Genomic DNA, 14740 nt, shown 5'->3' on the forward strand with positions numbered 1-14740 from the left:
TCTAGGTTCTATATCTGCATGGAAAAATATTTAAAAATTGGATGAGAATATAGAAAACTATCTTATTGATGTTCGAGTAGCAAAATATTGCTCAATAATAAATGTACTATAGTAAGTATGAATGACTACTTTAAAGTTAAAAACAAAAAAACAAAAAAAAATAAAGTTAAAAACTGGTTTATCAAAAGATAGAAAAATATGAATAAAAAAAGCCAGAGATCAATCTTGTAAATAAGAAAAGACCAAAAGAGGGATCCCTGGGTGGCGCAGTGGTTTGGCGCCTGCCTTTGGCCCAGGGCACGATCCTGGAGACCCGGGATCGAATCCCACGTCGGGCTCCCGGTGCATGGAGCCTGCTTCTCCCTCTGCCTGTGTCTCTGCCTCTCTCTCTCTCTCTGACTATCATAAATAAATAAATAAATAAAATATTTAAAAAAAAAAAAAAGAAAAGACCAAAAGAGAAAGACAGAGGGGGAAAAAAAGAGAGAGAGAGAGAAAGACAGAGGGGGCAAAAAACCTCCTACAAATCAACAAAAACAAAACATGAGTCTGTGGAGAATAAAGACAATAAGGATATTAAATGTCAGGAGGCAAAAGAAAGAGAAGAAAGAGAATAGCTTAGTTTACATGGGTAATCACTTCATCACCCAGAATATTTGGCTGTTCCAATTTGAGGATATATTAGCTGAACAAAGAGCAGAAGCAATTGTAATCTGAATATTTGTTCTCACAAATTCATATGTTGAAGCTCTAACTAACCTCCAATATGATGGCATTTGGAAGTGTGACCTTTGGGAGGTGGTTGAGGTTTCTATAATGTATTGAGGGTGGAACCCCCATGATGGAGTTAGACTCTGTAGAAGAGATCAGAGTTCTCTCTTGGTCATGTGAGGACACAGTGAGAAGGCAGCCATCAGCAAGCCAGAAAAAGGGCTCTCACCAAGAATCCAACCACAGTGGCATCCTGATAGTAGACTTCCCAACCTCCAGAACTGTCAGAAATAAATGCCTGTTTTTTATCCCATTCAGACAATGGTATTTTGTTATAATAACCCAAGCAGATTAATAGAGAGGCTTAGATTTTGTTAACAGCATATTTGAAAGCAAAGTGGAAAATTGGAAATCAGAGTTATCAAAGTTAGGACTTCATATGCTAGGATCCCAGAGAATAGGGTTTGTAAGTGGAAGGTATGACAACAGACTCTCCAGAGGTTTTGGCATGAGAAACCTCTATCTCTTAAAATATTATAAAGTATAAAAATAATAGGGGAGCCTAGCCAGAGAAGCATATGTTCTTATTACAACAATAATTTTGAGGGATGTTGAAATTTATTTTGTAACACCTGCCTACAGTACAATACAAATAATTTATAGTTTATATACAACTTATAATGAAACAGAAGCATACATATATGGATGTTTGGCACACAACAAATGTTGCACAACACGACTAAGATGATGATGTTTCTAATAAATGATCATGTGTCATCTTGATGTCCATATAGTGAAATAAATGAATCTTAATCTCCAAAACATTCTTATAGATCAGTGCCAGGAAGCTATAGATATGATTAAAATAAAGTGTTGAGGGCTGCCCTGGGTGGCTCAGTGGTTTAGCGCCACCTTCAGCCCATGGTGTGATCCTGGAGACCCGGGATGGAGTCCTGCATTGGGCTCCTGCGTGGAGCCTGCTTCTCCCTCTGCCTGTCTCTCTCTCTCTCTCTCTCTCTCATGAATAAATAAATGAAATCTTTAAAAAAATGCAAAATAAAAAATACATTGTTGAATCTTCTAGAAACTCATCTTGGGGAATATTTTTAAGAAATAGGAGTAGAGATATATATAAAACAATACATTTTTCACATTTTGCACTGAATGAGTCTTTGTTGCGGTTGGACTACCTACGTATTGTAGCAAGGTATATTTAGTAGTATCCATGGTCTCTACTCACTATAATGCCACTAACACCCCACCAGTTACTGGTGTACTGTCCCCAGAAATGACCCCAGTCATCACTAAATATCCCTTAAGTAACAAAATTATCCCCAGTTGAGAACCATTCAATTAAATTGTTAAAATTAGTCATTAATATTTATTAAAATGTACCATAAAAGTGAATTAAACAGCAATCAATAGAGAAGAGAGCTATTATCAATACATATAACCTATAAAGGCTTTTATCAAATATATATATGTATTTACATATAGAATTAAAAACACATAAAAGGACTAGAAGAGACCTCAATGAGGGAGAATCAAAATGTACAATGAAAATTGAAATATCTATTATCATATAAAATACAAAAATAATCACAATGTAATATTACTAATAAACATCAAAATATCTCACATAAACTAGGCTTCCCATCTTGCCAAGACTGTTTAGTTTCTGTTGTGAGTCTTGTTAGCAAACTATTTGTTCTTACTGAATAAAATTAACCATATATTCTGTATGATTTCTTCTATAGGAAATTAAAACGTCAGGTGATATTGAAGTGTCAGGTTTAGGAATACACATGTATGTATAAAATTCAAGAAACCGATTACTGTAAAATTCAGCTAGTAGTTAACTTTAGAATGAAGGGAAGAGGTAGTGAATGGATTGGTGAATTTACTAGTCTTATGTGCTAGCAAGTTCTATTTCCTGGCCTAAGCACTGCTTTTACAGGTGTTAGCTTATGGTGTGTTGTTGCACTGTACAGTTTTTGTTCAATCTTTGTATATATATAACATTTCAAATATAAAATAATAAAAATGAAGTAAATATTTTCTCTACTCCAAGAGCGATTACTGTCAAAAGATTCTCAATTATCCTTCTAAATATTCTCTACACATATGCCTACACATATATTGTTATACTCTTACAATATCATTAACACTGTCTTGCATATTGTATGTTTTTTTCACTTAATATATATAACTTTATCAGTCTTTTCAGAAGAAGTGTGTATCCCATTGCATATAATTGTCATGCATTAAACAATGTACTGTAACAGTCTGCAACAACAAGGCATGAAATTAAGTTTTGGTTTATTCATGTCACAAAAGGTATATTACATGCAGATTAAAATCAATATGCCATTTCCTTTTAAGGGTATTTTTCATAACCTTGCAAAATAAACAATAAAAATTATGAAGCAAAAAGATATTTTTTTTAAATTTCCACTTTCCAGACAAACAGGATACTGTTTCTAGGCTGTCAGTTATATCGAGATAAAATGCCAGAGAATTTTAACCGAGTGTAATAAATCAAACAGCTAGTTTATAACTTTGATCAAGGAGAAACTTTGATAACTGTAGAAAATTCAGCTCTCTCTTTTCTTCTCTATGTGATAAAAAACAATAAAAAAAATAGTCAAACCCTTACATTTATTTACTAAGCTCACAAAAATCATGTCTAGAAAACTAGCATAATTAATGATTAATATTTTTTCAAATAAGTTGTGATTTCTCTTTTGGAAAATATTATTTAGCAAGTTTGATTCAAACTACCAGGAATTATACACAATTTGAAAATATTTCGTTTTCCAAAGGTTCAGTTTGGGAAAATACACTCTTAGCCTTTCTAAACAGAATTCGTTCCATCTTACTTTGGGCAATCTTGAATCTCAAACTATAAAATGCTTAGATGTTTCCAAATAATCATTTACATTGCTTAATAAATGAATCATTAATTTATATTTATTACCTAAAATATTCCTAACCACCTCATTGTAAGGCATATTTACTGTGCCACAAAATTCTGGGGGGATAATTGGGTAATTATAACAATTCTAAAATAGTCTTCTTGACACCAACTTGAAATGCAACACTTTATTTTCTTCTGCTGCTAAGGACGTTCACAATATGTTTTTGGAAAAATTCCTCTCCTAATTTCAAGCCCTAATTATTTGTGCCTCACCACCAACATTGTTACAGGTGTAGTTGCTGATGTGGCTGCTGGTCCTTTCCCCCAGTGAACTAGTGAACACTAACCCTTACCCAAGGCTATCTGCAATGTGAATTTCTGATTTCTTCAGTGCTAGTGTTTGTCCCAAGAGGATCTACTCCCAGTATATTTACGTAATAAAGATACTTCTACCAATATTGTTACCTCTCAAAATGTAGTATCCCCACTGTTGATGTTGCCTGCTAACTGAATGGCAAGGCCGTGGAAGATTTGGGAGAGGATACAGAATACAAATTGTCATCAATACCCATTTTTTGCGAGCATGTTGACATTTTTATTGATATTGCCATTGTCTGGTTTTGCTTTTTTGTACTTTTAGTTTGCTGCAACTTCATTTCAGTTAGAAACAACTTAGATGCAGGAGACAGAATGCAGCTCCCATGCCTAAACCAAAGGCAATTCATCTGTCATGCACACACAGGATAGATTGAGTAGTGAAGCCAAGGAAAAGTGCAAGGATAAAGGTGCTACCAGGTACAATAAGAAGTAAAAGTCTAAAAAGTCATCGGGCCTTCCTCTTTGTCTCAGGTTTTCACATTTTCCGTAGGTTGTGGCCTCCTTATTTTCCACAGCAGTCATATTTTCTCCATGTAGTGAAATATCCCTGCTGATACTTCTGAAATGTGTGTATTTAAGCTCTAGACACTGTAGAGGGACTTGCAAGATTTTTCCATGTCCCAAGTAGAATACATACTTGTTGGCACAGTTGAGGCAACTTGTCAGCTTCACTTCAGTGAATTATGGCTAACTTGGATGAAACATATCTGTGTTTCCCTTGCCAAATGGGTAAATCCCACAATTCCCATAATGTCTAAACCCAGTCCTAGGCATGAACACATAGGGACAATCTAAAGGACAGATTTCATGCTGACTCAAATGATCTCTTCTCTGTGATGCTATCACATTCTTTAAGCTAAAGTTCACTCCTTTTATGGACTGTTTTGTAGCAGGTTCCTTGGTTCTTCAAAAAATGATTTTTATGAGATTCTGAAACATTTTGTTTTCAGATAGGCACATGCATATACAAATCTTGGGATAAATATGCCTTACAAATTATATGGAAGCTACATATATCAGTATGTATAGTAACCATTATGTCTAATATCCTTAGGTTTTCATATTTCTGTTTTTTTTTCACTCTTGTTCTACATGTTCTTATAGGGGAACAGGTGTTATGTAAATAGAATTATGCCTGGAAGCTAGGCTTAAAAATCTGTGTTTAACCTGGACGTACAATTAATTCATTATTTCCAGCTTAGCTATCTCCATCTCTTGCCTGCTGTAAATCTCCAAAAGAATGCTCCCACTTACTAATATGAAATCAAAATGCATCTCCTATGTCTATACCTATTCTAATTAGTGGAACAAGAACCAGATTGACCATATAAAGCACTGAAAGTCACAAGTAAGAAAAAAGAATATCTCTGAGTTATCTATATTCTACCTCTTTCTCAGGCTTTATCTTACCCCATCTTCCCTTGAAAAGCAGATGCATTTTTTTGCTTCTTCATTTTTTTAAATGATAAAATATTTGATTCTGTACAGAAATGCAAAATCTTGATTTATCTTTTTTGAAACCATAGCACAGTTGATTATTCCCCAATGGGCAAAGAAAGCAAAGATAAATTATCAACTGTATTTCCTTCCTTTGCTCTTTACAATTTAGTCTCTCTACACATGAATGAGATGTGACACCCTCTAGGAATTAGTTTGATAATGGCATTTCCTCCTCTTTGAAAAGTCTTTCCCAATTCAAATAAGTCTTCTGATAATTTTAGTTTCTCTGGATGCATCATTGGGCAAATGTAGGATTCCAAAGCCATGCAATAACTAGAATAATAACTAGAATATGGGAGAAAGTTCAGAAAGAGAGAGAGAAAGGAAATATGACAGTCAAACCTTAATTAATTAAAGTCAAGAAAAGCTTAGAAGAAATAGACCTCAAAGATAATGATATGAGAAAGAGGAAAGTTAAAATCAGAAATTAAAGTCATCAACATGGGAAAGGGAAATACAGCCACCAACAAAGAAGGCTAGGGAGCAATAATCAAAAATTCAAACAAGGAGAAATCATCACAACAACAATTAGGTAAATTCTCCAGAAATTAAAGACATAGGTTTCCAAATTGCAAAGTTGAAAGGATGTTCTAAAATTTCAGCACACTAAATGAAGAAATACCATAATACAGTAAAATTTTCTAAAATAAAAATCAAAGAAATATATACCAGGGTATCTTTTTTTTAAGATTTATTTATTCATTTATTTATTTGTTTATTTATTTATTTATTTATTTATTTATTTATTTATTTATTTATTTATGATAGACATAGAGAGAGAGAGAGAGAGAGACAGGAGGAGAGAGAAGCAGGGTCCACTCCAGGAGCCCAACGTGGGACTCGATCCCAGGACTCCAGGATCGCGCCCTGGGCCAAAGGCAGGCACCAAACCGCTGAGCCACCCAGGGATCCCCTCTACCTGGATATCTATATGTAGCAAAATAAAGAATGATTTATGAAAGGAAGGATCACTCAAGAATTTTGCTTATTACTATTTTTTTTCTTAAGGAACTACTCAAAAATGTAATTCAGTGAAAAAGAGTGGTTCTAAAAACATGGTCCCAGACCACTATCATAAACATTACACTGGAACTTGTCAAAAATACAAATTTTGGCATCTTACCCAAGACCAAATGAATCAGAAATTCAGGTATTTAAGTCCAGCAGTATAGACTATAAAACTGGTTTCTGGTCCAGGATATAGCAAGCAAAGAACTTGTCACTCCCATCCTAACAAAAGAAAGAAGGTGAATGAACTGAAAACCATCCATTCTTTTTACATCCATCAGAAATCTGAAGTCACAGAGCAAATCACTTCATCTAGAGACAGACATAGGGATACAGAGAATCAGATTAGGTCAGCAACTGAAATCCCACCTGGAACCAGTAATGAGATAGGAAAACATAAGCTATAATTGACAACTTGCTGGACTTTCAATATGAACCAGCTCAAGAATTAAAAACTCTAAATGGGCTCAGCTTTAAGAAGCCCCCAAACTTTTGTTAGTTTTACCTATGGCAGCCTATCAAGTCCTTAAAATGGAGAAAAAGTCCCCGTGATTGCGACAGGGGGAGAGGAAAAGTAGCCACTTGGAAATAGAATTTCAAAATGTAATATTCTTTTTGACTTAACAAGGCCTGTCCTAAGAGGAAACTATTTTACCACAATCTTAGCAACCTAGAGGAAGAGAAATATCCAACTCCAGCACACTGTAGATTTCTACTGTGGAATGAGAAATACCAAAGTTTGTTCCACTAGGCTTTCTGTTTCATCTAAGAAAGGGAAAAGGAAAGAAGCACCTGTGCAGGTTTCAGCTCAGGAGCACAGACTCAATTAAAGACCTAGACCCAATAATAGGACGGCAGTATGTTTCCTTTCTCCCACACCTTGGTACTTCAGGAGTAGTACTGTGTGATAGCAAGAGAATACAACAGAAAGAACTGTGTTTCTCAGAGTTTATTTAAAAATTTCATACTTAAAACTAATTTAATAGTGTCTGTCAATTGCATATTAGCTAATTCTAAATAATTTAAAAACATGATTTATTTATTTATTTATTTATTTATTTGAGAGAGAATGAAAAAGAGAGAGCAAGTATGAGCTGGGGGAGGAATAGAAGGAGAGGGAGAAGCAGTCTCCCCGCTGAGTAGAAAGCCCAATGTGGGGCTCTATCCCATGACCCTGAGATCATGACCTGAGCCAAAGGCAGGAGCTTAACTGATTGAGTCACCCAGGTGCCCAGGTTATTTTTTTTTTTTAATGGAGGCTCTAGGGACACCCAAATGCAAAAGAATAAGGGAAATAAAAACAGGGACACAGAAAAAAAATTCAGCCTCTGACCCTTACAGATACAACCAGTTATAAACTCAGGATAACTCCTTGTTCTAGCCAGATAATCATAAATGTTCACAGTAAAGGTCTATTTACCTCAAATCCTTTTATGTAGTATATCCCGTCCCACTTCCAACAACGAAAACTACACGGCATACTAAAAGACAAAAAGAAACACTTGAGGAATCAGTTTAAGCATGACCCCCAGATTTAAATATGGCAGAGAGGTTAGAATTATCAGATTGGGGGTTTAAAAGAAAAATTATCAATATGCTAATGAAAAATACATAATATGCAAGAACAACAAGTTTAATGTAAATAGAAAAACTTTAGAAAGAATTAAAAATTGCTAGAAATCAAAATCATTTTAACAGAAATGAACGGTGCCTTTGATGGACTCAGACATTTGCTGAGAAATGACTAAGGAAAGAAGAAGTGAGCTTACGGAAATGTCAATGCATTTTCCAAAATTGAAATGCAAAGAGGCAAAAAAAGAATACAAGAGACAGAAAAGAATATTAGAAATGTGGGACAATTATAACAGTTGTTATACATGTATAATAGGAATACCAGAAAGAGCAGAAAAATAGAAAAGAGGAAATGTTTGTAGCAATAATGAATGGGAGTTTTCCAAAATTAATGATATATACCAAGCCATGGATCCAGGAATCTCAGAGAACATGAAGCAGAATATAATTACGTCTAAATCTGTATCTATATCTTTACTAAATTTGTAGCACCTACAGCTATACCTATACTTATACCTGTATCTATAAAGGTATATCATATTCAAACTACAGAAAATCAGAGACAGAAGAAAACTTTGAAAAAGGCCAGGGGAAGAAGAAATAGATTATATATGCAGAAGGAAGAGTCAGAATTTTTTTGGACTTCTCTTCAGAAACCATGTAACTGAAGAGAGTGGAATCACATATTTAAAGTGTTAAAAGGAAGAAAACACATATGCACTAACCTAGAATTCTGTATCAAGTGAAATTATCCTTCAAAACTGAAGGACAAATAAATAATTTTCAGACAAACAAAAGTTAAAGGAACTCCACCAGTAGATCCACCTTGCAAGAAATTTGGAAAAAGTTCTTCAGGAAGAGAAAAAAATGATATAGGTCACAAACTCAAATTTACATACACAAAGGAAGAACAGTGTATAAAGAATAAATAAAGGTAAACTAAAATATTTTATTATTTTATTTTTAATTGATCTAACAGATAAGAATTTACTCAAAACAGCTATAGCAGCTATGTATTCACTATCTCTTACAGATAAGTGAATAATGAATGTCATCATTTTTATAATTCATGGAAAGAATGGATTCCTTCATACGTTGTAAAGGACTTGCATACCTATGAAAAGTAAAATTTGAAATGCTTTAGTGGTAATATGTAAATTTCAAACTCAAGGACAACCACAAGCAACTGATTTAAAAAAAAATAAGAGGTGTAGGCATCCCTGGGTGGCGCAGCAGTTTGGCGCCTGCCTTTGGCCCAGGGCGCGATCCTGGAGAGCCAGGATCGAATCCCACGTCGGGCTCCCGGTGCATGGAGCCTGCTTCTCCCTCTGCCTGTGTCTCTGCCTCTCTCTCTCTGTGACTATCATAAATAAATAAAAAATTAAAAAAATAAAAAATAAAAAAAATAAGAAGTGTAATTGATACGATAATAGAGAAGAAAAATGGCATTATGTAAAATGCTCTATTAAAATGAGAAAAGAGGGACACCTGGGTGGCTCAGTGATTAAGCATCTGCCTTTGGCTCAGGTCCTGATCCTGGTGTTGGAATCGAGTCCACATCGAGTTCCCCACAGGGAGCCTGCTTCTCCCCCTGCCTGTGTCTCTGCCTTTCTCTCTGTGTCTCTCATGAATATATAAATAAAATCTTAAAAAAAAGAAATAAAAGAAGGCAGAAAAAAATGAAGGCAACAGTAACAACATAGTAGATATTATCAAAAATATATCAATAATAACTTAAACATCAATGATCTAAAGACATCCATTTAGAGGCAGAGACTGTAGAGTACGTAAAACAAATCCCAAATATATGTTGTCTGTAAAAACCCACCTTACACATAAAGGCAGACATAGATTAAAAGTAAGGGAATGGAGAAAGATACGCCATGCCAACATTAATGGAAAGAGAGCTGGAGTAGTGGTATTAATTTCAGACAAAGCTGCATCAAGAGAAAGGAAAATTATCAGTGATTAAGAGGAGATTACATAACAATGAAAAGATCATTCTCAAAAAAGATATAGCAAGTTTTAATGTGTATGTGCCTAACAGTAGGTTGTCAAAAAGATGCAAGACAAAAACTGATAAAACTGAAAGGAGATACAGATGAAACCACTATTAGAGCAAGAAACTTCAAAAGCACTCTATCAGTAATTAAAATATCCAGCAGGCAGAAAATCAGTAAAGATATAGTTGAACTGAAGGGCACCATCAATCAACTGGACCTAATTGACATTTATAAAATACTTCATCCAACAATAAATAATACACATTTTTTTTCAAGCTCAAATTGAACATTTACCAAGATAGACAACATTGTTGGCCACGAAATACAACTTAACAAATTTTAAAAAATTAAATCATAAAGAAAATATTCTCAGAGCTCAGAATTAAACGAGAAATTAACAACAGAATGATACCTAAAAAACTCCAAAATATTTGGAGATTAAATTACACATTTCTGAATAACACATAGATCAAAGACTAAATCCCAAGGGAAATTTTCTAAATATTTGGAACTAAATGAAAATGAAAATACAGCTTCTTAAAATTTGTGGGATCCGTTGAAAGCAGGGTTTACAGGGAAATTTGTAGTAGTGAATGAATGCACGTATTTAAAAGAAAAAAAATATCTAGAATTAGTAACCTAAGCTTCCACCTTAAAAAAACGAGAAAGAACAAGTTAAAACCAAGTTAAAAAAAAAAAAAAAGAATTAAGAGTAGAAACTATCAGTGAAAATTAAAACAGAATATCAATAGTAAATAATCAAATCAACGAAGTTGGTTCTCTGGCAAGGTAAAAAGTAATAAGCCTCCAGACAGGTAAATTAAGAAAAGAGAAGATTAAAAAAAAAAAGAGAGAGAGAGAAGATAAAAATTATTAATATTGGAAATAAAAGAGGGGCACCACTACTGATATTGTGGACATTCAAAGGATAACAGAAGAATATTATGAACAATGTTATGCTGCTAAATTTGATAACCTAGATGAAATGAAGCAATTTCTTGAAAGACATGGGCAACCAATTCACAAAGGAAAACCAGATAATTTGAATAGCCCTCCGTATAGTAAAAAAAAATGTTAATCAACAATTAATAACCTTCTAAAGTAGAAAGCACCAGTTGGGAATGGATTTACTCTATGTCTACACGCATGTGAGTATATATTCAAAGTACTTAGTGCAGAGAATATTTTGAGTGATTTGTAAAAATAAGTAGTGCTTTATTTTTTGCTATTTACACAATATAGTGGGAAAAAAGAAAGCTTTTGGAGTCAAAGGCCAGGTTTCCCAATCTGATTTTAGCATTCTCAGTTTGTGACTATAACAAATTACATGAATTCATTCATTCTATACATGAAAGGAATAATAGTAGTTCCTCATTAGCTGAGCCATTTCTGGATCCATCTTTAAACCAACAATTCATTCTGTTTTGGATCCTGTTAATCCCTACACGGATCAGTTAAGTTTTGCCCTCAAATTCCCATAATTATCACCTGTTGAATTGTGGGTAGAATTCTGTGATACTTAGAATTTCTGTAAATGTAACCCAGCATTTCCAGATGAATTTTCCAATTAGTCAACAGTTTTATTTTATTCTATTTTATTATTTATTTATTTATTTATTTATTTATTTATTTATTTATTTATTTATTTTTAAAACGATTTTAGATGTTCACCATGTTTTAGGGACAATTCCAACTCCATCTAATTTTATAAATTCTCTGGATATTCTGGAATCTACCTTTCCATGGTAGTGACTAAAACTCCATGAGTAGATTCGCAGAGAAAAAGAAGAATTTTGGCATAATTTATATTTCAAATCTCCAGGAGGGGAAAAAAACATGTATTGTGGTGACAGCAAATTAATCTTTTCTTTATTTAGTGATAGCTAATTTGGATCTGTCTGAAATGGCTAAAATTGTAAAACAGAAATCTCATTACTAGCCATTCTCTTAACCTATAAACTAGATATTTATAAAAATTAATTTTGGAAAAACAAAGTTTTATGAGAAACTATAATTTGATAGTTTCCAAGATATTTCTGCTCGATTCTCAGTGTTTTTACATTTTGAGGTGTATTAAAAATTGAATGTAAGTGAACTAATATTTTTATTGAATCAAGAAGACTTTATGTTTACAAATTTAAATTGTCATCTTGTTTAAGAAGCTTAAAGAAGCTATCATTTATATAACATGTTACTACTCAATATCCTAAATAGCATTATATCTTATAATTTACAAAATAAAATAATGCTAAAAGTCACAAAGCTCCACATTTATCTGGAGGCAGAAATTGTGACTCAGTAAAGAAAACCTTTTTCAGGGGATCCCTGGGTGGCTCAGTGGTTTAGTGCCTGCCACTAGTGTAGGGTGTGATCCTGGAGACCTGGGATCGAGTCCCACCTCAGGCTCCCTGCATGGAGCCTGCCTCTATCTCTGTGTGTGTCTCTCACGAATGAATAAATAAAATATTTTAAAAAAAAAAAAGAAACCCTTTACCAATACTCAGATACATAATTTCAGAAATTGTCAAATTAAAGAAAATAAGTCACAGATTTACAAGTTGTTATTAGCAGAAACACAAGAGAAATTATATATAAATGATATATTTCTTTTCAAACCACTAAACTAATTTATCCAACAATTTATCCAAAATTCAGTCTATATTTATATATGCCATACTCTGCTTGAAAACACCTCATGATCCTCTACACCATGATCCATGCCATATTTCTCTGATGCTCACTGAGATTCAACCACATTGAAGTATAGTCTGTTTACCAAAACCCGGTATTACAACACCATCACTTTGCCATTACTGTTTCTTTTTTTTTTTCTGCTTGTTTTTTAAATCATTTCCATTGCAAATGGGGCTATTGGAAATTGACTAATTTTTCTAGCAAATTATTTCCCTGATAATCATTCTCATCAATTTCAAATTTCAAATTCTCAATTTTGAGTAGATATCTCCAACTCCAGTTCTTTGAACATGGCATACCAAATAGATGTTCCATAAATCATTTTAGAATGAATAAATGTTTTTATATCTTGCCCTGATATCTGAATCTTTTTTTAAACTGTCTCAATAATTGCCAATTCTCTCCATAATGCTATTTAGTTAAAACAATAATGACTATAACAAAACCCACACAAAATAACATTTTGTACCTGAAGAGACATGTTCTATTGTGTTCTAAGACCAGACAGTCTTGGAGACAAAGACGCCTTAATTAATTTATTTGCCATTCCTTTGAGAAATCCTGAACTTTGCTCAAAAATGACATATTTCAATTTTTCTGCATGTAATTTTATCATTCTATGGAGCCTAGACACAGTCCTGAAGTTCTCAGTTATTCCACATGGGTCTAATTCCATTACATTTTTGGCCTGTGTCAATTAATTTTCTTTTCTCAGATAATAAATCTACACTCTATCCCTCTTCTGAGCAGTTAGACATTTTTGGTATGGAACATTCCATTAAAATGAAGTGACAAATGGCCCTGTAGCACACAAATTTTCAAAGACTGGCCTGATAATATAGTTCTTAGTAGTTTCTTTCCAGAGTAATACATACGCACAAAAGACATTATTAATTTTGTGCATTTACAAACCACGCATAATTTAAAAGTGATGTCATTGTTCCACAAATATGTCTAGGTTTCAAAATGATTTATTAAATTCTGTTTAAAATTTTGCACAGAAGTACGGTATATAATCACATTTTATATTCCTCTGAGCAGGATCTAGTTTTCTAAATCATACTCCATTGTCATGAGCTTGTTCGTCTTCCATACAGAACATACTGACTGAAAAATAAGATCAAGTCTGCACATTTTGGGATATAAATTTTTGAGATTACTGCAGTTGGTACTATATATCTCCCTTGTACTAGAGCCTCTAAATCTTGATGTTTTTTACCACTTTTGTGCTTGCAAGATTTATGCCACTCTATACTTTGTTTATATTCAGGAGCTAAGTATTATTTGGCCTGTTATGATGACTTATCCTGTAATTTATTTTAAAATACCAATAAGGTTTTAAGCATAATTATAGGATAACCTCCTCATGTTTGCTGCATAACACAGAAAGAAAAATCAAAATTAAAAGTACACACACATATTCTTCCAACATGTAAAGTTAGTCAGCATGTTGTAATAGATTCAGCACAGGTAACTCTGACTCAAAATCTGGAAACAGAAATTGATTCTAATTCTTACAAACATTACTTACAGATTTCATACATGTAAGTATGTTTATAATTCTTTCAAATTACTTAATCATTCAGTGTGTTAGTTTCCTTCCAATTCCTAATTATTTCGATAGAAGTGGACTTCTATAAAGAGTGATTAAAAACAACTGTATGTAAAGGTAATGAGTATAGTTTGAAGCTTTTAAATATTATTTTTAATTATTATATTCCTAAATAATTCTATATTCTTATTTTCACAAAAAATATTTAATGTGAAAAGGCAAAAATGTTAGAGGTTTTGATGTCCATTAAAAAAAAATAAAAGCTTATAGGACAAAACATAATACACGGTAACACTACAGGAGTTCTCTCTAATAGAGTGTATACTAATTCACAGTTTGACATTGTAACTTAATATTCTTAGTTTCTTCATTGGTAAACTGAAGCTATTGATTTATAGGATTTCT

This window comes from Nyctereutes procyonoides, unplaced genomic scaffold, assembly GCF_905146905.1.
Source record: "Nyctereutes procyonoides isolate TBG_1078 unplaced genomic scaffold, NYPRO_anot_genome, whole genome shotgun sequence".
Taxonomy (NCBI): domain Eukaryota; kingdom Metazoa; phylum Chordata; class Mammalia; order Carnivora; family Canidae; genus Nyctereutes; species Nyctereutes procyonoides.